This window comes from Zalophus californianus, chromosome 1 (genome assembly GCF_009762305.2).
Source record: "Zalophus californianus isolate mZalCal1 chromosome 1, mZalCal1.pri.v2, whole genome shotgun sequence".
Lineage (NCBI taxonomy): Eukaryota > Metazoa > Chordata > Mammalia > Carnivora > Otariidae > Zalophus > Zalophus californianus.
The window spans coordinates 24967067-24991523 of record NC_045595.1 but is presented as its reverse complement, the minus strand read 5'-3'; the positions used below and the strand labels follow the sequence as shown (position 1 = coordinate 24991523).

Below are 24457 nucleotides of genomic sequence, written 5' to 3'. Positions count from 1 at the left end.
TCCTTTCCACTTGCTGTTCCTTCTGCCAGAATCTTCTTTCCTTCACCCTCACCCTTGCCTTGGCTTTCTCATAACTTCAGGTCTCTGCTTTCTCATAACTTGCACTGAGAAGCCCTCCCTGGCCCTCGGTCAGGTGCCCCTTCTGGAGGCTTCCATAGGAGCCTGTGTTTTCACTGGTTATGTCAGTGCCTGCAGTGCCTGGCACAAGTCTTCAAACAAAGTATGTGCTTCCCAAGTACTCAACCAAGAGGGGGAAAATGAGGATTCATGGTGTGTGAAAGGGGCTCTAATTTTAAAGCATTCCTTAATTTCAGTTCTTAACAAAACAGTCTAGAATAAAAATGTAGCAAGAAAACCTTGGATCACGGGGTAACTCAGGTATATTGTTGAGGGTGGAAGATAAGGTCTTTCTTCCTCACAATCACAAGACCTGTTTGTTGGTAGATTTCTGACCTGTCATTTTCCCTGAATTTTCCTCTGATAATGCTATGTGGTCTGTTCAGCTACCTCTGCACCCTGTGCTCAGGGAGTAGAGAGAAGCGCTGTATTGAAAGAAATAAGAAACAAGGTTCCTCATATGTACAGATTTCCTTTTGGGGTCAAATCCAGTGTTTAAAACCTGCCATTTCTGGGAGGTCTTGTATTCTTAAACACAAAATCCCTTGAACTTCAAATAGAGACTCTCAACTAATGCACTCTGGCTATTCTTAGCCTGGGCTTTCACTATTTTTTAAAGGCAATGCAGGATCTATACATCCATTGAGCAGCCAGCCTTCCTCCTTGAGAAATAATAATTCCAGTGAATCAAGGCAGTGGTGGAGAGGATAACGTAGACATGTCAGGCCGGGATTTGGTGATTGGGGCAGCCCAGTCTGAAGCTGGGAAGATTACCAGGTGCATACTTCACATTTTCTTCTTCAGGTTGACCATTAAGAATGGCATATTATACAAGTGGGTTTTCTCTACAGTGTGTGAATCAGCTTGTGACAATTCTGTAGAGCTTTTCCTTTAATCCCATGAAACAGAACTAGCCATGATTTTGATCTGCAGAAGTAAGGAGAAAGGGGCTGAGTCCTCTAGCTTTCTGCTGTTACATTTGGGAAAACAGCAATTTAGGTCTTAGGTGTGCGTGTGTGACCTTCAAAGGTGACATCGGCATGTAGGAGATCAGGTGACTTGCCAGGCTTTGCCTCCTGGGCTCAGGTCACTGGTGGTCAGTGTGATGGGCCCAGAGGTTCCATTCTTTCAGGTCTCCAATATCTCTGGGCTCTGTTTCAACAGAGCTTGCTTCTTGAAGAAACTACAAGAAGAAGAACAAGGAGAACACTTACTCAGATTCTCCCTCCTGTGAGATATAGCACTCCATATATGAAGACAGCAATCAATAATGAAATAGGATTAGAACAGGCAGGGGCACCAGGTGCTTGGAGGCCCTCATCCTGGGGGAAGCCCAGGAGGAAGCTTCTTGTTTCTACACTAGGGCATTTTTGTTGCATGTGACCCACGCCTCTGCTTTGTGTGGGCTTTCCCTGCACAAGGAGTAGCCCTAACGGAAGGCCCAGGGTTGGGAAATGTTGGATAGGAGCAGAATAAGTCAGATGGTGTAGGGAGACTCCCAGGACCGCAGGGCTGACCGGGTGCTCCCAGGGTCTGTGACCTGACCTGGGACCGTGTGCTCTGAGGGTTGGGTGACAGTGGGCACAGGGGCTGGGTCGACGAGACTGGACTCCACTTGGAATCTTCGAAGGCCTGTGCCCGCAACGTGGGGTGCTGTGACCCGATTAGCCTAACAATAATGAATCATTGCTAAGAAACAGATTTTATAGATAAACGATATATAGACTGATGTTGATATCTATATAATAAAGAGAGACAAGATCTGAAGTGACTTGAAGACAGGTTTATCTCTGGGGATAAGCTTTGGGAATTTTAATTTTCTTCTTTTTGCTTGTCTGGATCTTACACCTTTTCTGCAGAAATCATGTGTTACTTCTACACTAAAAGAAAAAAAAAAACCCGTAACACAGGTTTTTGTTTGTTTTTTAAGAAAAGAGAGTATTGGGGGTGCCTGGATGGCTCAGTCGGTTAAATGTCTGACTCTTGGTTTCAGCTCAGGTCATGATCTCAGGGTTGTGAGAGCGAGCCCCACATTGGCTCTGAGCTCAGTGCACACAGTCTGCTTAAGATTCTGTCTCTCCCTCTCCTCCCTCTCCCTCTGCCCCTCACCCCACTCGCATGCTCTATCTCTCTCTCAAATAAACAAACAAATCTTTAAAAGAAGAGAACGAGAGAGAAAAGGAAAGAGTATTGGAGGAAAACCGAGAAGGGAAACCCTGTAGAAGGTTCTTGAACTAGTCCAGGTGAGGAGTGATAGAGGTTCAGGGTAGGACGGGAGAGGAGAGTATTTTCAAGGGGAATCCACAGTGTCCAGACACAGGCTGGGGGAGGGAGGGCTGTAGTAAAACTTGGTGGCCTCGTGTCAGTAACTGGAGCAGAGGTGGCTGGAGGAGGGAAGAGGAGGGTGTGCCCAGCAGGCATGAAGGAACTGGGGACATGGGAGACATAGCACCCTCTCCCGCACACAGCTGGCATGCTCCAGTGGAATCTGAGGGCATTTCCCCCCTGAAAGGCAGTGCGGTGAGCAAGCAAATAGGTGAACCTGGGAGGCAGACCACCCTGCTTTTGGTCTTCACGTTATCACTTACTAACGAATGACCTTAAAACAAGTTACAAGACCTCTCTTGTGCCTTAGTTCCCCCATTTGTAAATGGGGCTAATAATAATATCTGCCTCATAAGGTTGTTACAGGGATTAACTAAGTTAATATTAGTAAGGTGGTTAGCACAGTGTGTGGCATCTGTAAGCTCTACAAAATGACTGATAAATAGAAACAGAGACTGGAGTTTGAGCTGCTAAGGGCCTGGAATGTGTGTTTAATCGGCGTCTCCCCAAGCGCATCACGTAGATTGTAAGCACTCTGCCTATAGTTGGCAAGTAAATACACATGGCAGTTAGGTTTTTAAATAATTTTTTTGACTGTACCATGAGTTATGTAGACCCCAGATGGCTTTGTTTCCTGTGCCTGGAGGGGGTGGGGGGGAACAACTCATTTCAAGTTCCAAATAACCAAGTTTACAAAGAAACATCGGTAACACCCCTATTTCATCAGACTGCCTGAGTTTTCAAAAATTCCAGGAGCTGCAGTGCCTTGTACCTACATATGATGGATGATGTGGGAAAGCATCAATTAAACAAATAGGGCTTAAAAACATTGTTGATAAGTGTCTGGCAGTGCGTTCCTGTGGGGGGAAGCAGTGCTTGAAACTCAGAAAATGCACAAAGTAACTTTATTTTGGATCTTAAGCCCAAACTGGTAAAACCTAAGGCACAAGACTGCCTTTTGGAAGGCATGCTTCCAAAAGGCCCTTTCAGCTGTCAGGTCCCCACCGGAGTGTTAAGGCAACTCTCTTAAGGGGGAAACCGGGGAAGATGCAGGCATGGTATTTTTAGAAGGCATTGTTCTCTGAATTCTAGAAACGGCCATCCTCCAGGACACACTCTTCCACTCTTTGTGCTTCTTTAAGATTGATAGCTAGAAATAGAACACAAAGTGTGTTTTCTTTGGTAATTAAATTTCTTGTTGTTTCACTCAGAGGCGGGGAGGGACCATCATTTTGGGTTACTAGAGTTGATAAAACATCATCTTTAAGGCGCAACAGGCTATGGACATCATGGGAGGGAAGTGGTATCAGTGTGAGAGTTTTCTGGCTGAGGTCATGGTACATGAATAATAGAAGCAGCTAGCATTTATTGAGCTGTTATGGTGTGACTTAACATGTATGTTCTCCTTTTATCCTTTCAACAACCCTGAGGAGTTGCTTCTGTCACTGTCCCCATTTTACAAATGAAAAAAATGAGACCAAAAGAGGTAAGGACACTTGATCAAGGCTGTAACTCCATACTGTTAGGATGAATCCAGGCATTAACACTAAGCCACATTGTATGTATGTATGGAAAAACCCCCTCAAGTGTGTGCTATTTTTATTTTAAATAAAGCAGAGTTCTAGCTTCTCATGCAAACTTGTAAAGATGAATTATGTAAGTTCCTGGTGGAAAAAAAATAACTTTCTGAAATCTGTAGGTACAGGATACTTAGGTGCTATTTTGTAAGCCCCCATGAACATACAGAAAGAAATCACATCACAAAAAGCTGGCTCTCACATCTGTGGGAGGTGAATGAGGCTTGATTCACTACAATTAAGATAAAAATACAGTTCTTTTAGTGGTTTTACTAAATAAAGATCTGGATACCTACTGATGATAATTAGTATGCAGTTCAGCCTTTTAAAAAAGTCACATGCACATCAAGAGTATTAAGATGTCTTAGTGGGAGACGTGAATGGAGGCTGTGCGTATGTAGGAGTGTGTTCTCTGCCCTCCCGCAAATAAATTTATTACCTGATAATACACTACCTTTTGTTGAGCTCCTACCTTTTTTTCGGAAATAATACCAGGTCCTTTACATATATTTCATTATCATTTAAGTCTCAAAAAAGCCCCCTAAGAGAAGGGGGTATCACAGCCATTGTACACTCGGGAAAACTGAGGCTCTGAAAAGTTAAGTGAATTGCCCAAAATCACAGAGCTAGCAAGTGACATGGCTCTGAATTAACTCCCCAACAATTTTATTTTTGTTTACTGCAGAAATTCTCAAGCCCCAGCTCTTGGTTTACCAAGCTCCAACAGTCATCCATAGCTTACCGTTTCTTTTCTCTATGCCCCCATCCATACACCCTTTATTTATTTATTTTGGCATCTTAAGGCAAATCCCAAACATCAAATCATTTAATCCATACATAAACCCCAAAGATAGTTTCAGTGTCACAACATTAGCAGGTTTGGCTTTAAAGCTACTTCCTCCTCTGCTCTCGGCTCGCTTTGCTCTACAGTGAACTTTTCTCTAGTCCATGGTGCTTAGTGTGGTCGTGACGTCACTGTCTCTGTGATCGCTTCCTGTGCCTCATAAACTCCAAGGGGGCAGCAGCCGTGCCATCCTCCCCAACTCCCACCCCATCCCCACGCTCTGCCCTAGTCGGTGGGGCCAGTGCTCTTAAAGACTTCTCAGCTTCTAAAAAATTGGGAGTTCAGAATTTTCAAGCAATCCTAGGGAAACAGAATCTTTGACGGAAGAGGTGACAGACGGCTCCTCCTGAACCCCAAGCTCACTGCTTCCACCTTGAAAGCCTCTTACATGGGAACATAGGCAGCAAATAACTGCTTGAAGGTACAAAATGAGGCTGAATTCTGGTTTGAGTTTGCAAGTTTGATTCTTAGAATATGCCTTAATTTAGATAGGGTTGAATTGCAGAAGAAACTGCTTTCATGGAATAAATTCTGAGGAGTTGGGAAAACCAGTTTCCCCCCAAATTTAAATTCTTCTGGTGAATCTTTGTGTCTCTGGTTTATGACTTGGTGGGAATAGTGGAAGCTTGGCATGTGGAATCAGAAAACCTGTGTTCTCCTCCCCGATCCTGCCTTTAATTCACTGTGTGACCTTAGGTAAGTCACTTCACCTCTCTGAGCCTCTATTTCTTAACCCATCCATTCCATAAATACAAGTGAGTGCTTACTATGGGCTAGGCACTGAGTATCAAATAAGATGGTGTATTTGAAAATAATTTGTAAATATTTTGTAAATAAATAATTTGTAAATAATTATTAATGTTTTCCTTGTTACAGTGCAAATAAGTGCCTTTGGAAGGGAGTGCTTATGAATGATTCTTAGCTTCTTAGAGCTTTGACAGGGAGGGGAGGGAGACAGGATACAAGGCCCTGGGCTCACTAAAGATACCTTTGATCAAAGACTGGATGGGGGGAGGGTTGACTGAATGGGGAGAAGGTCGTGAAGTTAGTGCACACGCAAGCTCTGCTATAAAACAGCACCATATAGTTTCCGGTGTACAGAAGAGTATTCAGAGCAGTAAAAAACAGCAAATCAAACAGCATACACAGACGTTGATCCCATTCACAGCAATTTCTTTACATGTCCCTTTTGAATAAACAACAGCTGGACCTGGAAGGTCTCTAGTCATTTTTACCCTCTCTTGTTAACTCTGGTTAACTGTTGCTGAACTGGCTACCCACTTTCAGTCTCAACACACTTCCCTAAGCCATGAGACCATTACCTGGTCTCTTCATTCAACTCCTATTTCCTGCAGCTCCATTTTCTACTCCCTTTGTTTCTGTACAGTTGTGTTGGTGTCCTCATGCTCCCTTGAGGTATGAAGTGGAGTAAAACATACCAAACGAAAGGTATAAACAAAAGTCTCTTGGATTGGAGTGAAGAAAGAATTATGAACCCAGTCGGGAATTTTAGACTGCTACACAGATGGCATGTTACATCGTTAGCTGCTGAACGTTATTATACAATGGGCAGATTATCGGCCTGGGAAAGCCTGGGCTCTTTGTCACAAGTGCAAGGTGCCAGAAGCAAGGCCACCAAGGTGACCCAGCGATCCTTAGAACGGTGGAGCGTGATGCTGCATTTTTAACTCAGCATCATAGTGGCAGATTAGGGGCAGCAGCTGCATGGCAAGCCCTGTGCTGGGCACCGGGGAAGTGAAAATGAATGAGATACGGTCTTTGCCGTTGAGAAATCACAACTTCAGTGCAGTGTGATATGCTTTCTACCACATGCCTTTATTCATTTCTTTATTCACTCAACAGACCTGGCCTTGGAGCCTTGCTAAGGAGTTTGGTTTTAATTCTCCAGGCAGGGATGGTTTTGGGAGAAAGATATGATCTGATCAGCATGGTCTTTTCAGAAGGTCAAGGACAGAGAGAGTAGGTCTGTGTAGTTGGGGCCTGGCAGCTGGTAAATCAATTAGGAAGCCAGGGAAATCTCCCAGGGAGATCATCTGCTCCTGGAGTTCTATTATATGTTAAAATGTATGTTGTTGTCTTTCACCGTGAACAAAGAAGGAAAACTTGATGAACAAAAACCCCACAAAATATAGCACCATTTTTAGAATAAGGCTCATTTCAATTCAAGTATCATCAAATAGACCCAATACTGCTGGAGGTTTTTACTCTCTCATTACTGGTGAGACCAGGCTTTATATTTCTCCTCTTGGTTCAGATGGAAGCAAATGTGATGTATTAGTTATCTATAACAATATTATCACAAATTGAGCCCCTTATAGCAACATACATTTATCATCTCACAGTTTTTGTGGGTGAGGAGTTTGTCAATGGCTTAGCTGGGTCCTCTAATTCTGGGTCTCACAAGGCTGGAATCAAGGTGTCAGCCAGGGCTGTGGTCTCATCTGAGGTTTGACTAGGGAAGATCTGCTTCTAAATTCACATGGTTGGGACATCTGGGTGGCTCAGTTGGTTAAGCCTCTGACTTTGGCTCAGGTCATGATCCCAGGGTTCTAGGATCAAGTCCCACATCGGGCTCCTTGCTCAGCAGGGAACCTGCTTCTCCTTCTACCTGCCGCTCCCCATGCTTGTGCTCTCTCTCTTTCTCTCTCTCTCTCTCTCTGACAAATAAATAAATAAATAAAATCTTAAAAAAAAAAAAAAAAAAACACCTCACATGGTGTTTGGCAGCATTCAGTTCCTTGTGGTTACAGAACTGAAGGCTTCATAAGAAGGAGGCAGGAGTCACAGGGGCTGTCAGCCATATGCGATATTCAGTGACTTCGTAGAGATGATGGAGCAGAAAGAAGGCAAAGAGACCAGAGCCCGTGGAGCTCCCGGGAAACATTGCTGTTGCCAGAAAACCACCCTCTGTTTTCCTCTTTGTCCATGTAATATTGGGAAATTTATCCAGAGTCCCGAATCCCTCAGGCTGATTATTTTAGCCCTGCTACAAGATTTGGGCAAAACCTGTTTCATTATCTGTTGGCTGGAATCCTGGTCCTGGTGACAGTATCCATTTGTACTGGTTTTATTTTCCTATTTCTTTTCTGTTTTGTTTTATTTCATTAAATATTACCCTCTTTGCCTGAAAGACTGTGCTCCTTCCAGTTGTTTTTAACTTTAATTTGTTTAGCTCAATTAATTTGAGTAATAGTCATTTGAAGGCAATTAACAAAGGCAAGCAAGCTTCCCGACAATATACTTAGAAGGTTTCATGTAGCAATTTCAAGCATTCTGTTTATTAACTTAATGATAAATCATAAAAGAAGGAGCTCAGTGGCTCTTAGAAAATCCTGGCTCCATGATGGATCTACCTTGAGCATACCTCTATCTCACTTTCCCTGCCTATAAATCCACAGGGTACAGTATCTATACTAACAAGATGTTCCAAGGGGAACTAATAACTTTTTTTTTTATTATTTTCAGTTAGCCACTGTATAGTACATCACTGGTTTTCAATGATTCATTAGGGGAACTAATAACTTTTTAACATAAGCTGAAAATCTTATGCAATAGAAATTTATTTGCATTCTGCACTGTTGAGCAGAACTGTGCCATGAAGCTTGAAATAATTGTCATGCACAAAGTGTTTACCATGTGTCGGTTTCTCTGCTTGCTGTTTTCACTTCCTTTTCTTACACAGTCTTGATGGTGACCTTGAAAGGTAAATAGTAATATCTTCATTTTGTAGATGATGAGTCTGAGATTCAGAAATGTTGTTTAACAGGTCTAAGGCCACATAGCTCTGAAGTGGGATGCTGCCTGACTCCATAGCCTGTTAACATGTCATTGCAGCAGGATTTATGAAACTAAGGTCAATCCCTCACTCAGATCATGACCCATTTCTTAATTTTACGGAAATCAGTGGCAGTCTTCTAGAAGCCAGAAAGGATAGAACTTAAAGGGGAGTTGCTTCTTGTGTGTCATTGCTCTCTAAGAAGAAGTGCTATAGAAAAGCCAAAGGTTGAATTGCATGATATTTTCACCTTAAAAAAAAAAAAATATATATGTATATATATACATATACATATACATATATACATATACATATATATATATATATATATCTGTACTGTGGAATACAATACAGCAATTAAAAAAAAAGGAAAAGAAAGAGAAAAAGTGAGGTAAGCCTAAGATGAAAAGATTTTCAAGATATAGTGTTAGATTTTAAGAAACAAGTTGCAAAAATAATAAGAATAAAAAGCAAGTTGCAGAAATTTGAGCATAATGCCATTTGTGTGCTAAACTAAATCACATAAAAAGCAATTATTTAGGGAAAAAAAGTTATTTGTGGGGGCAGAGAGGGACAGATTTGTACATCCCAGAGGGAGTTTCTGCCTACTCGAGGCCGCTGCTGTGCGGAGACCCTGGGTGAGGCCACTGTCACCAAGTCTGACCAGGAGGCAAACCCTTCAGCGGAGGACCTGCGGGATAAGAAGGCAGGAGAATACATTAAACTCAGAGTCATTGGACAGGAGAGCAGTGAGATTCATTTCAAAGTGAAAATGACAACACATCTCAGGAAACTCAAAAAATCACTGTCAAAGACAGCGCATTCCAATGAATTCACCCAGGTTTCTCTCTCTCTCTCTCTTTTTAAGATTTTATTTATTTATTTGACAGAATCATAGAGCCAGAGAGCACAGCGGAGGGAATGGCAGAGGGAGAGGGACAAGCAGACTCCCCACTGAGCAGGGAGGCAACGTGAGGCTCGATCCCAGGCCCCTGGGATCTTGACCTGAGCCCAAGGCAGACGCTTAACCATCTGAGCCACCCAGGTGCCCACCAGGTTTCTCTTTGAAGGTCAGAGAAGCGCTGATAATCACACTCCAAAAGAACTGGGAATGGAGTAAGATGTGGTTGAAGTTTATCAGGAACAAACAGCGGGTCATTCAACAATTTAGATATTCTTTTTATTTTTTTCTTTACCCTCAATCCTTTTTTATTTTTAAAAATAGTTCCTGGGGCACCTCGATGGCACAGCCAGTAAAGCGTCCAACTCCTGGTTTTGGCTCAGGTCTGATCTCAGGGTTGTGAGACCAAGCCTCACGTCAGGTGTAGAGCCTGCTTGGGATTCTCTCTCCCTCTCCCTCTGCCCACCCCCCTATATACAACTCTTTCTTTCTCTCTCTCTCTCAAATAAATAAATAAATCTTAAAAATAAATAAAAATAGTTCTTTTGTAAAATGGTGTTCAAAATGGAATTGAAAACTGGCACCCCCATCTCTTTGAAACAAATGCTAATTTGAATTCTAGTACCCATTATCCATTATCATTTGTTTTCATTGTGCTGATTTTTGGTGATGAAACCTCAGCCCTTTGGGGCACCTGGGTGGCTCAGTGGGTTGAGCGTCTGGCTTGATTTGGGCTCAGGTCATGATCTCAGTGTTGTGAGATCGAGCCCCACATTGGATGTAGAGCCTACTTGGGATTCTCTCTCTCCCTTTGCCTCTGTCGCTCCCCGCCCACTCTCTCTCTCTCAAAAAAAAAAAAAAAAAAAAAAGCCTTAGCCCCCTTCGTGTTGCCCTCTCCTTTTTAAAAATTACATGTGTGCACAGAGAGGCCACCTTTTCCAGGATTTTGCATTTTCAGGCTTGTGATAAGTAAGATCTACCAATGGGAGTGATTGCTTCATTCCCAGACTATGACTTTCAGTGATGGAAGTTTTTCAGAGAACTGAACTGTGAAAAAATGGCCTTTCCTTAACTTGAAGCTACTTTTAAAATTTGAGGGTCTGGACCAAAAGAAGAGAGCTATCAGGCTGGAGTCAAGATGACAGAGATGGTGAGAGTAATGACTAACTCCAAAGATGGTTTCACTGAAGAGAAAGGGTTTAAGATAAAAGAAAAGTCTTGTCAGAAGAGCTCAGAAAAGTTGTAATTTTCATTAACAGTTAATAAAGTTATTCGTGCAGAAGTGTATTCAACAGAACACTGCTCTTTTTTATTTTATTTGTACTTTTTGGTTCGGATATGGGTTTCAAATGAACATTGTACCATTTTCATTAAAATAAACAAAATATTTGTAAAAACCATAAAAAAGCAATTATTTATTTTTCAAAGATACACAAATGTATTGAAAGCAACCTGAAAGGATTATACCTTAACTTCATTAAAATGATTTCCTCTGAGGATGGGGTCTGATATTGGCTCCAGCAGCCATCTGGGACAGCTTTAGTTTAAGCTTTAACATTTTACATTTTTACAAGGAGAAAGTATTCAAGTATTCATGTGCTACATGTGCAATTAGAAGTTACTTAAAATATATATATATATTTTATATATAATATATATATAACACAAAGTCAGCCTACTTCTTAAAGAGCCACAGCCAAAAGTTATAAAGTCACTTCAACAATAAAGAAAAAGGATAAACTAAAAATACCATGTCACCAAGAGGACTTTTCCCCCCAGAGTTTTCTCAGTCAGCTAGAGCTTTGATGTCTGGCTTTTGTCTGAACAGGGTGCTTGCTCAAGAGTCAGCTGTGGCCACCCTAGGGAGGGTTCTGTGATGAGCTGTGTTGGGGAGAGAGGGATGAGTGGGCAGGTCTGTCTCTTCTAGATATCTCTGCTCTCTATCACTTCACCTTATGCTGGGTAACCTCCCAGGACCAGACGAATGTGTGTATTGCAGGGAGGGGGGTGGTGGTGCAAAGGGGGTTAGTTGATGGAGAAGAGAGGGATAAGAAAAGAAACTCTTCTTTGAAGGTACAAGCATTGGATTCTAGGCATCTGCAAGGAATCACTTAATGTCCAGACTGATTAAGTCAGCTGGGTGCCAGTCTGTTGAGACTGGTATGGAGTCCATCCTTTGGTGGGCCAGATCACTCGATTCCTTAGAAGAAATGGCATGAGAATTCTTGACTATTTTTCTAGCTCCTGTAAAGTATGTAACTGATGCTAAATTAACCAGGTCCTCAGCAATAAGATCCAAGTTAGATCTGCTAGTTGAATCATTAGATCTGCTAGTTGAATCATTTTTTTTCTAATCCACATTAAAATAAACACGTATATAACTATTAAACCAAAAATGTATGTATCCACGTGCATCTTAAAATCTCACATGCCTGGATGGCTCAGTTGATTGTCTGACTCAGTCTCAGCTCAGGTCTTGATCTTGGTGTTGTAAGTTCAAGCCCTGCATTGGACTCCACGCCCAGTGTGGAGCCTACTTTAAAAAATAAATAAAGATCTCACATTCTAATTGTGGTACATGGGCTGTGTTTAGGGAAACATTGTCAGAAGTGGGATGAGCTTTGGGGAGGATCTGGGTTCAAATATTGCCTCCACAACTAACTTAATAACCTAAGGACTTAACCTTCTTAGTCTTGAATTTCCTCACCTCCAAGGAGGCTTATTAGTGGTTCCTACCTTGTAGGGCGATTGTAAGGATTATCTGAACTAACATCTATAAAACATAATGTGTAGTGCTTACAAATTATTAGCCAAAAACAAAACAAAAAAGGTCTTTGCAAATAGTAAACAAATGCCGAGATCTTGATTAAATATAACATCTGTAATAGATGTTGTCATTCTTTGGTGATGGTTCAGTGCTCAATTTCTTGTTTTGGAAATTTGTAGGTGTGTATGGGGGGCTGTTCCCCTAAACTGTTCCCTTTTGATCCTTTTTAAATTAACATTTTGGCTATAATGCATGGAATTACCTATTTCAAATCAATCTGATGGCTGAAAAAGGCAAAACATGGAATCAAAGCGATTACGTAGCTATTCTGAAATGCACAGAATCATACCCAAGAATTTTTCTAATTAAATGGTCTTTGTGGGGGTGAAGTCTCTAGTATGAAACTATGTAACTAAAGCCTTAGAAACATCTCATCAGATTGTGGGTGCTTATGTTTAAATTTTGTATCACATACATCTGCTCTGGCTCTAGCGCTTGCTAGTTAACTTTGTGCTTAGAAAAGTGAAGTTTCCTCCCTCAGCTACTTGGCTTTTAAGTGACTGCCTTAATGGAGAAAGTGGGAGAGTGGCAGCCGAGCAGAGTTGATGGCAGCTAATTGGGTAAGTTGTGCCTCTGTGGAGGCCATTGAAGATCTCATGTAACCGAACAAAGGAGTGTGCTGTGGCTGAAAAGGTGATTTGGTTCGGGAAGCCCACCCACAAGGACACTCCCAAGTTCTCCTTGTCGCTTCCTTAGAGCCTCTGCTTGATTAGCTAGTGGGCGTGACTGAGCTTTCCCTACCATTGCTACCATAGGCAAAGACTCAAGCCAGGTCCATCTTTCTCAGTCTTGCAATTGAGATACCAAGTGACATATCTAGGGATCTTAATTTGCCATTTTGTTTTACCCTGAACTTGATTAGTTCAGATGAGGAACTGTAGATACTCATGAATTGGAGGTGAAGGAAAGGGTTTTCAGCAGTTTTGCAGCCTGGAGTGTTAATTTAAGCATTCTTCAGATCACGTAGATACATTCTGGGGCTGAAGAGTTTCTTTGGCATTGCATAACTGTGTGTATGTTAATAACAGGAACCTTTCCATTTCCATCCTACTGTTTTTGAAAATCTTTTCTATCTCAGTAAATCTTCCTACCCATGAAATTTAATAAAGCAACATCCTAAAAATTCTTAACTTAAAAAAAGAAAACATTTTAGTCTTTAATGAAATGAAAATAATTTTTAAAAATTTTTAATAGATCGTATTAATTTTATAATACATCAGCAAGTGAATTTCCAGTGTACTCCTGGCTGCAGTTTCAGCCTTTCAAGAGTAGAATTTGTCTTCTCAGTTTTAAAATTAGGTGCAGTAAAGAAATTCCTGGGAACATGAGTCAGGACAGAGCTGAGTTTCCATCCTGGTGTCTCAGACTTTTATTGACACTTATGAAGCTTGTTGTACTAAGTCCCTCAGCAAATGCACACTTCTAATCTCATACAAAAGACAAATGTTTAAACAGTGAACAGGGGTTGTGTGTTGTAATAGAGATGCTTTAAAAGGAGATGTTTGATGGGAGCATACTTGGAACCTGAACCTTCTAGTCTGTAAAAGGTACAAACTGGATGACATCTCTTCTCCTTTCCAGCTTTCAAACTATGAGCCTGTGGGAATACAGACCATGTCTTGTCCTAGAACATTTATTTTGCATGATCACTGAGTAGTAAATACACCGTCGGACCTGGTAAATATTTATGGCCCCCTGAAGCAGAGTGTTTTTTCCTGTTGCTGACCATTGTTGCCTGGCTCTAAGCACAGCATGAGTTTTTCATTAGAGTGTAGTGGAGAAAGTCTCCATCTCTCCTTTGCAGAATGTCTGGGATGGTCTTAAAAAGTAACCTCTTTGCCCCAAAGTGCTAAAAATATTTACCTACCAACAAGGTGGGCTGCTGGCACTGCATCTCATTCCCCATTTCCTCTTAGCAACTTGAGGGAAAACGTAGAGGATGACACACTGCCAAGATGAGATAATGCCTGGGATGTGGTGGTTGAGGTCATCCCCACGGGGCTTCCTGTCAGATGCAGCTCTTCCGGTCCTGAGAGCCCTGGGATCCTATGGCGTTCTACCACTTTCTTTTCCAGAGTTTGCAAACCTGGGGACCAGGCTCACTTTCTCAATACTCTGTTATGGGAAATCACTCCTTTTCCCAGGGCAGTGAATGGGTAAATGTGATATTTTGCTGTGAGCTATCAGATTCTAAAGGAAGATAGCCATCTAGGGTGAAAGGGTCCTTGTAATGGTGCATTGATGCATGCAGATCCAATCAGTAAAACCTTAGTTACCAGACCCCTTGAGATTTGGGGAGAGGGTGCAGGGGGTAGAAAATACATTTAAATAACCAAGCCCTTATTCTTTGTGTTGTTGCTCTATATTTTAAGTAAACTTTCATTTTGGAATAATTTTAGATTTACAGAAAATTTGCAAATCTGGTAGAGTTCCTGTACACCCTTCACTCACCTTCCCCTAATGTTAATATTTTACATAACCACATTTGTCAAAATCAAGAAAGTCATATTGATACAGTATTCCTAATGAAACTATGATCTATTTGGATTTTACCACACATTCTCCTTTAAAAACCCAAATTAAAAACAAACACTAAATCATATACACACACCTATACATGCACCACTACATAAATAGATATAAAATCCTACTTTTAAAATGTATATATGCAATGACACACATTTATCCCATTACGTAATAGATACTATGTTCTCCTGTCTGTTAAGACAGATTTTACAAACTATCATTTGCCACTGTGGGATGAGCATCAGTCACTATGCTTTGCTATATTGCATTGGCCTCTTGATGTTTCAGGGCTGGTTGGCACCAGGAATCAGCGCTTTTTTGAGTCCTCAGGTCAGCTTGCCATGGTTTTTCTAGACCTTCTCACATCTACACTTCGGCTGCTAACCTGGTCAGATTTCATAACCATGCAGTAGGGCTTCTCAGAATTATGGAAGGAAGACTACCTGTAAATGAGGTTCATGGACCATCTTAGTATGTGGATTTTATGACTTTTTTTTCAAAAGCCTTTTTATTATCTTGTTTTCCAGTTTTTGATAAATAATGCAAAGGTTAGTGATAATTTAAATAATAGAATCCAGTTTTAATATTAAAAAAAATGGGAATGAATATCTGTCTTATGGAAAGATTTTTACCAGAAAAAGCTCACCCTGGTATTATGTTCTTCCAGTGTATTTAAATTATCATTTTAACTGTGTAAACATTAACCTATGTGAAATTTTAAATTATTTTCCCCCATGGTGTTTCTTTTTTTACAAGCTTTGTAATAATATTTGTGTATTGTAGAAAAATTGGGAAATATAGACAAGTTTATTTTCTATATCATTATTTTGAAAGGCAAAAATATTCCATTTTATGGCTATATTTCGCACATATAGAATGATATTTAAGTTGTTTCCATTTTTTAAAATATAAATAGTCCTGTGGTAAGTAGTCTTTGCAGCTACAGTTTTGCACACATTCAAAAGGCTGTCTTCCCAGGAGTGAAGTTATTGAGCAAGAATATACACTTCAATGTATCTTGATGGCAATTCTCACCTTTAGCAGTGTTAGAAATATGAGCTTTTCTACCTGCTGAAGGAAGCTATAGCCTGAGGTTCTGGAGTAGAGTTGTCTGAGTGGCTGTTTGCACAGCAGCAAAGGAAACAGCCCCTCCTGGACCATTCTGGTAGTGTGTTCACATTGGGGGGAATTCAGACAGATAGAACTAAGCCTTTTCAGGTGACTTACTGACTCCTGGGAGGGAAACTGTTTGTCAAGACCTGTTGCAATTTGTTGTGACCTCATCTGCTGGGGGTGATGGCCTTGGAACCCAGGGTTTACGAGGGGCAGGCTCCCACAGGCTCTGGCCACCCCACCCACCCCCAGCCCCTCAGCATTTCCCTGCCCTGCCGCTTCAAGCAGCTTCCTGACATAGCCTCTTTAATGAATAGTCATCCTCTTCGATTCCCATTGGTAATTATAGAGCCCATCCTCGTGTTTTCTGCTGGGTAGACTGTTAGACAAAACTTCTTGACAAGTTTTCTAGCCAATTAAAAGTGGAAGACTAGTTCCATTGAGCAGTCAATTCCAGTTAGCTCAGTTGGTGGGATTGTGGAGCTAATACTGGACCAGGAGGCAAGGGTTTGATTCCCCGGGACCCCAGGGAGCCATACTCTTCTCTCAGTATGGTCACAGAGTAAGAAAATGGATTCTGCTTGCTTCCTCTCCTTCCTTTTAAATAAAGTCTCTTAATTAGACTCTTCTCTGGGCTATAGGCATCACCATTCTCTTTTTATTTGTATTTTAAAATTTTTAATTTTTAATTATTTCTTTATTTTATGGACATATCGTTGACACACCATATCACATTAGTTTCAGGTGTACAAAATAGTGATTCAACAAGTATATACATTATGCTATGCCCACCCCAAGTGTAGCTACCATCTGTCACCATACAACACTATTACAATAACATTGGCTATATTCCCCTATGCTGTACCTTTATTCCTGTCACTTGTTCATTCTATAACTGGAAGCCTGTATCTCTCAGTCCCCTTCATGCATGTCATCACTGTTCTTTTTAATCAACAATTTAGTGCCAGTCTTTTGCAAAAGCTCAAAATAAATTTTCTGAACATTCTGATTCTGATCCTGACTCTTCACTTTTTTAGGAAATCATTTGTTTGTCAAATAAAGCATACTTACTGCAGACTCTGCATCTCTGAAAGCATGAGTTCATGCTAAATATTTGGAGGATGGGCCATCGGGGGAGAGTGAAATAAAAACTATGTAATGCAGACTAATTGTTGGCCTGTACACAATGTCTTTGTCTCATCTGGTTGTCTTTCATAAGTATCTTCAGAACCGGTGTAGATCATTCAGAATAGGACAAAACAAGAAAAAAAAAAAGTCCAAGTGAGCAGGGAATAGGTTGAAATCCCATTTGGGATTTCAGGCACAAGATTGTGTCGGGCCCATGTAGGGACTCTGGGTAAGTGAGTGAATGAAGCACTGAATGAATGTGTGACACAGTTCATTAGAGTAATCCCATGGTGGGATTTAGAATGTTTCAGAACTCTCTTTTAATTAAAAATGTCAACTGTCTCTTCACCGCCCCCCAAATAGTAATAGATTGAAGTTAGTGTAACATTTCTATGTGCAAAGAAAGTATGAAGGAATCCTAAAAAAAAATCCCGTCCAAAAGAAGGCTACTTTCCCTATAAGGAATAGATGGCCTTTATTCCTTTAGAAGCTTTTCATCAACTATTGATCAAAAACAAGCATCTGGTTTTCAATCTGTTTCTTCCTAAAATTGCTAACAGTATGCAGTCATAAGGAGTTGGCTTTTAAGCATGGGGGCTTGGAAGATTGGGTGGGGGGGGAATGGAGGCAAGGAAAAGTGATAAAATGGCTTACACTAATCAGATGTAAACATGATACCTTTGCCTGCTGAACTGTGTCAAGAGGGAATTTTTGCTGCAGAAACTCTCACACTAAACACCAGCAGTTTTCCTAAGAGAAGTGATTTTTCTCTCTGGGGAAATTGAGGAAACCCAAAGTTAAGTCGTTTCTTCCCTGTATGAGAAATCTTTCTTGCACAGGAAGTCCTTGTGAAGGTGCATCATTCAGCTTCTTTCCTCTCTTTTTCCCAGAGGTCAAGAGTGAACTGAGGGTGACTCAGCCACAGGGCCCTTTATCAGGCCCCATTTTAGCCATCCGGCCTGGGCTCTGCTGGACCTTACAGGTCATCTTCTGTCTGTGGGAAAAGTGGGGAGAGGGTTGTCTGTTTAAGCCTTTCTGCTAAATCTCAGTCGTTCTTTCAAGGGAGCAATATGGTCTTTCCATGTGGCTTAGGCCTTTGGAAGTGGAAATAGCAATTAATTAAACAATGAATTACATTTTACTCTGAATTAATTCTTTTATTTAATATTTAGCATGTCTTATAATTGTTTCATTTCAATGCATGCAATATAGGCATGCATCTGTTTTGAGAAAGCCTAATATTAAAATCATAAACACAAAAATATTGATAACTTAGGGAATTTACATTCAAAATACTTTTAGTTAAGGATGCATTACCGTTAGTCTTTAAGGAAAAAGCACCCTAATGCACTTATTTTTCAAATGTTATTTCTTTATTTGAGTAGCATTACATGGATGTTGTAGAAAATTATAAAATAAAGACAAACTTAAAGAAAGATTATTTTGTCATGACTGTACTACCCAGAGTTACTCTTAATATTTTGGCATAGAGCTCTCCTGAATGTAGAATTAGGTGCACACGCAAATAGTGGGACATGGTGTGCAGATAGTGTTTTGTGGCTTTCTTGTTCTTACACATGAGCATTATTCTTGTTCATACACACCTGTGCCTTATTATTCTTAATATCTACATAATATCAAATTGTTCAACTGGGACTTAACTTTATTTAATTAATCCACTATTCTTGGACATACAGCCTGCTTCCAGTTTTTCTTACTATAGACTCAACTTTTTACAATAATGAAAGCTGCTTTCTACTTCATACCCAGTGCTGTGTGGAGCATTTTCCCATGTAACATCTCTCTTTTTATTTAATTCAGGCAAACTTCATTTAACATAAAAGTAACTATTTTAAAGTGTGCATGGGCACCTGGTTGGCTTAGTTGGTAGAGCATGCGACTCTTGATCTCCGGGTAAGTTCAAGCCCCACATTGGGTGTAGAGATTACTTTTAAAAATTATTTAAAAACTCAAATAAAATGTGGTTTCTGTAACTCTGGAGAGCGATCTTGCAATAATAATAAGTGAGACTGGGAATCTGCATTTCCAATACGTTCTCTAGGTGGTTTGGATATGTAGCTAGTTCCTGGGCACACTCTAAAAAAATTAATTAATGAAGTGTACAATTCTGTGGCATTTAGTACACTCACAATGTTAGTGAAACCCTTGCTTCTAGTTCCAAAACATTTTCATCACTCTAAAGAGAAACCCCATACCTGTTAAGCAGTTACTCCCTCTCTCCCTCTCCCCAGCCCATAGTAACCAACCACTGACCTACCTTCTATCTGTGGGTTTCCCTATCCTGGATATTATCCTATAAATGGAATTATGCAACATAGGACTTTTTGCGTAACATCTCTTTTAACCCTCACAAACCCTGTGAGGTAAGACCCAGGGAGGTTGAGAGTCTTGCCAGGGATTCCAGTCCTGTAGGATGAGGACTTGAACGCTGCTCTTTCTGGTCCCGAAGTCTCATCCTGTACCGCTGTCCCAGGCTCTCTCCCTAGGGCCCATAGACTCTGTGGTATAAAGAGCTCCCTTCTTCATGGCCTGTTGACTCTAGCATCACAATTAGGTGATTGGTCCTTTTCCTCTGCTTCTCACTTGTAAAATGGGAACGCTTAATACAGTGGTTCTCACATTTTAGTGTCAGTCAGCACCCCACTGAGGACTTGCAGAGCTTCTGACTCAGGTCTGGGAAGAGGCCTAAGAATCTGCTTTCCTAACAAGTTCCCAGATGATGCTTATGCTGTGCCCCCAGGACCACATCCTGGAAGCCACTGGTCTGACAGATATGATGCAGAAGAATCACTTCGTTACACTTACCTCCCAATCCGAATGCTTGCGATTCAGAAAAATTCAGAAAAATTGAACAGCTATCCCAGCTAGGCGAATGTGCAGGTGTGAATTACACTGGAGGCTGAGGAATCTCCTGAAGTGTGATCCAAAATTGCATTTGCATTCCCAAATGTATGTTTTAAAGAACATCTGGTAAGATTGTAACTGTGCATATCCTATGATCCTGCTTTATACATGTTTGAGCTTCAGAGAGCCAATCTCAAGAATGCAGAAGGAGGTGGGTCAGGGAAACGAAAGGCAATGATTTTTGTAACAGAAAAAGAAAAAGAAAAAGAAGAAGAAGAAAATCAAGCTATCCATAAATAAGAGAACAAATAAAATACAGTGTAAGGGGTGCTAGATACAGTTAAGCTTTTAACTAGATCTATATAAAACAACATGGAGGGAGTTCAAAAACAATGCTAAGTAGAGAAAATAGATTTACACTCACAAAATAGTGCTACCCATTATTTTGTGTGCCTGGAATAAATACACTGGTAAAAATTAATAAATTGTCTTCAAAGAAGATATACAAATAGCTTTCTAATATTTCATGAGCCTATGAAAAGGCACATGAAAAGATGCTCAGTATCAATTGTCATTAGGGAAATGCAAATCAAAACCACAATCATATACCACTTCATGCCCACTAGGATGGTTATCATAAAAAAGAAAAAAAATTAAAAATACAAGTGTTGTGAAGGTTGTGGAAAAATGGAACCCTCATGCCCTGCTGGTGAGAATGTAAGATGGTACAGCCACTGTGGAAAGGAGTGGCAGTTCCTCAGAAAGTTAAATAGAGAGTTACCATATGACTCAGTAATTTCACTCTTAGGTATATACCCCAAAGAATTGAAAACATGGACTCAAATACTTGCACAAAAATGTTCATAGCAGCTTTATTCAAAATAGCCAAAAACTGTAAACAACTCACGTTTCCAAAAACTGATGAATGGATAAACAAAATGTGATGTATCCAAACAATAGACTATTACTCAACCAGAAAAAGGCTGAGTAATGAATCATGATACATGCTCCAACATGGATGAACCTTAGAAACATGCTAAGTCCAAAAAGCCGACACAAAAGATCACATATACTATGATCTCATTTATATGAAATGACCAGCACAGGCAAATCCATAAAGACAGAGGCTTAGTGGTTGCCAGGGACTGGGAGGAGAGGAGATTTGGGGCTTTTTTTGGGGGGGGGGGTGATAGAAATGCTCTGGAATTAGATAGTGGTGATGGTTGCATAATAGTGTAAATATACTAATCACCACTGAGTTGTATATTTTAAAAGAGTTAAAATAATGAGTTTTATCTCAATTAAAAAAATGTTTGTAACAATAAATGGACTGGTAAGATATACACCTGACCCATAACTGTAGTTGCCACTGGGGTGGCGAGAGGTGGGGTAGGGGCCTGAGGTGGTAGGAAGGAAAGTCCTGGAAGCAACTTTAACAAAGCATTGAATTCTTAATTCTGGATGATGAGAATGTCCGCAATTATTATACATTGCTCACAGCGTTTGCTATGATTTTTTAAATTTCTAAAAAATATATGTATATTTATATGTAGTTCTTATAAATACACCAGATGCAAAGTACCCAGAGCGTGCGAGCTCAGCATGAGGAGAGCGGCCTTCTTGTCCATCTCAGACTTCTGCCCACCTCCTAAGATCCCACTGGATCCTGGCCCTCTAGTTGGTAAACTCTTTCTGTACAGCCTCCACTGGCCCCTCTTGACGGAAAGCATCATTACACCTCCTGATTTAGGAGAAATGTCAAGGTTCTTGATTCCCCAGTGACTCAGCAGATATTTACCCTCCTGACTCCTCCCAGAGCCTGGACAAAAATCCTCTTTCCTGTTAGAGAATCCCTTGTCACCAGGCTCACCCAAAGACTGCTTAAGTTAGATCCAGAAAAAACCAGAAGAGTAGCCATGCTGTCCCTATGAATATGATGACTGGTTAATATGGAACTGCAGAGAAGACCTTAACTTTTCTTTTCTTTTTTTTTTTTTAAGATTTTATTTTATTTATTTGAGAGAGAGAGAGAATGAGAGATAGAAAGCACGAGAGGGAAGAGGGTCAGAGGGAGAAGCAGACTCCCCGCTGAGCAGGAAGCCCGATGCGGGACTCGATCCCGGGACTCCAGGATCATGACCTGAGCCGAAGGCAGTTGCTTAACCAACTGAGCCACCCAGGCGCCCAAGACCTTAACTTTTCTTAAAACATACTCTGTTCTAGGAAGAGATTGTCATGTCTGTTTACCAGGCCTCATAATAACTGAAAATGAAAAACAAAACAAAACAAAACTGAATGATAGATGAAAACTGCAGACTTCTTTCCAAGCAGTCTAATGCATGTATCATTGAACTACAGCTAGATCTGGCCTACTCTGTTTTAAAGATTTATTTATTTATTTATTTATTTATTTGAGAGAGAGAGAGAGAGAGAGAGAGAGTGCCCACGTGTGCGACATGTGATTGAGTGTGGAAGGAGGGGCAGAGGGAGAGAATCTTCAGACTCCTTACTGGGCACAAGCCCAATGTGGGGCTCAATCTCATGACCCTGAGATAATGACCCAAGCTGAAACCAAGAGTCAGTTGCTTAACCAATTGAGCCACCCAGATGCCGTTGGCCTACTGTCTGTTTTTATAAAGTTTTATCGAAACACAACCACATTTTTATTTACTTATTGTCTATGTTTTTGTACTGCATCAACAGAATGAAATAGCTACATCATGGCCCACAGAGCCTAAAATAATTATTATCTGCCCTTTACAGGAAAGTTTGCCAGCTCCTGGTCTAATGGTTAGAAACATGGGCTCTTTACTCCAAATACTCTTAGAAGGTAGTTAAGAGACAAGATCTTTCCATCTTCTTATCTTAAAGTGAGGATGACACTGAAATGCAGAGAAATGGGGTGAAAAGTCAGGGTCACAGAGCCAATTATTGCCTGAGGGTTAAGAGTGTGGACTCTGGAGTTAACTGCCACTTACTAGACTTACGGCCTTGGTTGTGTCATTGGAGGTTACAAAGCCTTGTTTCTTAAACAGTGTTCTTGAGAGGAGTAAGTGAGATAACTCAGTTATTTCATCGGTAAATATTTATTGGGCTCCATTCAGTGCCAAGCACTGTTTGAGGTGCTGGTGATATAACAGCAAATGTGAAGCACAGAATTGTAACCCAGATGGCATATAACAGTAAGTTGGTCTTGAAATGGTTGGGCAGGGGGACAGGGAGAAAGATGGGGGTTAGAGATCTATTATAGCTAAGAGTTCAGGTAGGCCCTTCCGAGGAGGGGTCTTTTGAGCTGATGCCTCAATGACAAAAAAGAGACAGTCCGGCAGAGATTTGGGGGCAGAGGAAACAGCCAGTACAGAAGTACAGACATCCTGGCTGGCAATGAGCCTGCTTGGTCGGGAAGGAAAGGAGGCTGTGCTCCATACAGCCTTGCGGGTGAGGAGGGGAGAAGCAAGGGGATGAGGTCTGACAGGTCAGTAGGGCCAGATCCCATGGGGCCTCATCAGTTATGGCAAAGAATTGGGATTTCCGTCTAAAGTGCAGTGGAAACCGTTGGAAGGTGAGTGCTGTGGTCTAAGTATTCAGGTGATCCTTCTGGCAGCTGTAATGTGGTAGGAGTCTATAGACAAGGCTGCAGCAGAGAAAAGAGTTAGTAGGCTCTTGCATGGTCCAGGTGAGAGAGGAAGGCAGCTTGGGCTAGGATCATGGCAGGCAAGGTGGAGAGAAGTAGATGGATGCAGTGAAACTAATGGAACTTGCTGGAAGATCAGATTTGGTGTGATAATGTATGGGAAATGTTTAGCATGTGGCCAAGGACCCAGGATCATCATCACCGTCATTGGCACCACCCCCACCTTCTCCTCCACCATCACCACCACCGTTACCACCTCGAGGAACAGTGTAGCGTTATGGTTAAGAGTACAGACTCAAGCCACATTACTTAGGTTCAAGCCACTTAGGAGCTCTGTGACGGTGGGCAAATGACACATCCTCTCTGTGTTTCAGATACCTTCCCTGTAAAATGGGGGGGAAATCATAATACCTTTCTTCTGGGACATTGTAGAGTACCATAATGTACTCAGCAGATAGTAAACCCTAAACAGTGCTGCTATTATTTGGAGGTGGGCAGATGGTCCTGTATTTGGTAGCTTTGGTGAATATTGCTAAGATCCTCGCATTCTGTGGATATCATCCTTAGAGGTCAAAAACAAACTCTGCTTTATATAACCCATTGATTGTTGAGGCTGATGGGAGGGCTCTCTCCTTGACCTCTGAAATGCGGCCGTTCCAGAGAGCCAAGACAGTCCCACTGTTTGTTAGGACATTTTAGCTGCAGGCTTTTCAATCAGCATTCCAAAGATGAAAAGGCAACGAAAATGTACTGGGATTTCCACAGAAAAGTGTGTCAGAGTTCTGTGCCTGCTCTGAAAATCCA

General features: G+C 41.1%; 1 protein-coding gene and 1 pseudogene across 6 annotated transcripts in view; both read left to right on the top strand.

The window, feature by feature from the left end:
• The window catches only part of ARHGEF3 (Rho guanine nucleotide exchange factor 3), a 308196-nt gene that overhangs the window by 189702 nt on the left and 94037 nt on the right, over window positions 1–24457 (top strand). The gene's annotated exons all lie outside the window — the stretch shown is intronic.
• LOC113917579 lies at window positions 836–9830 on the top strand (annotated as a pseudogene).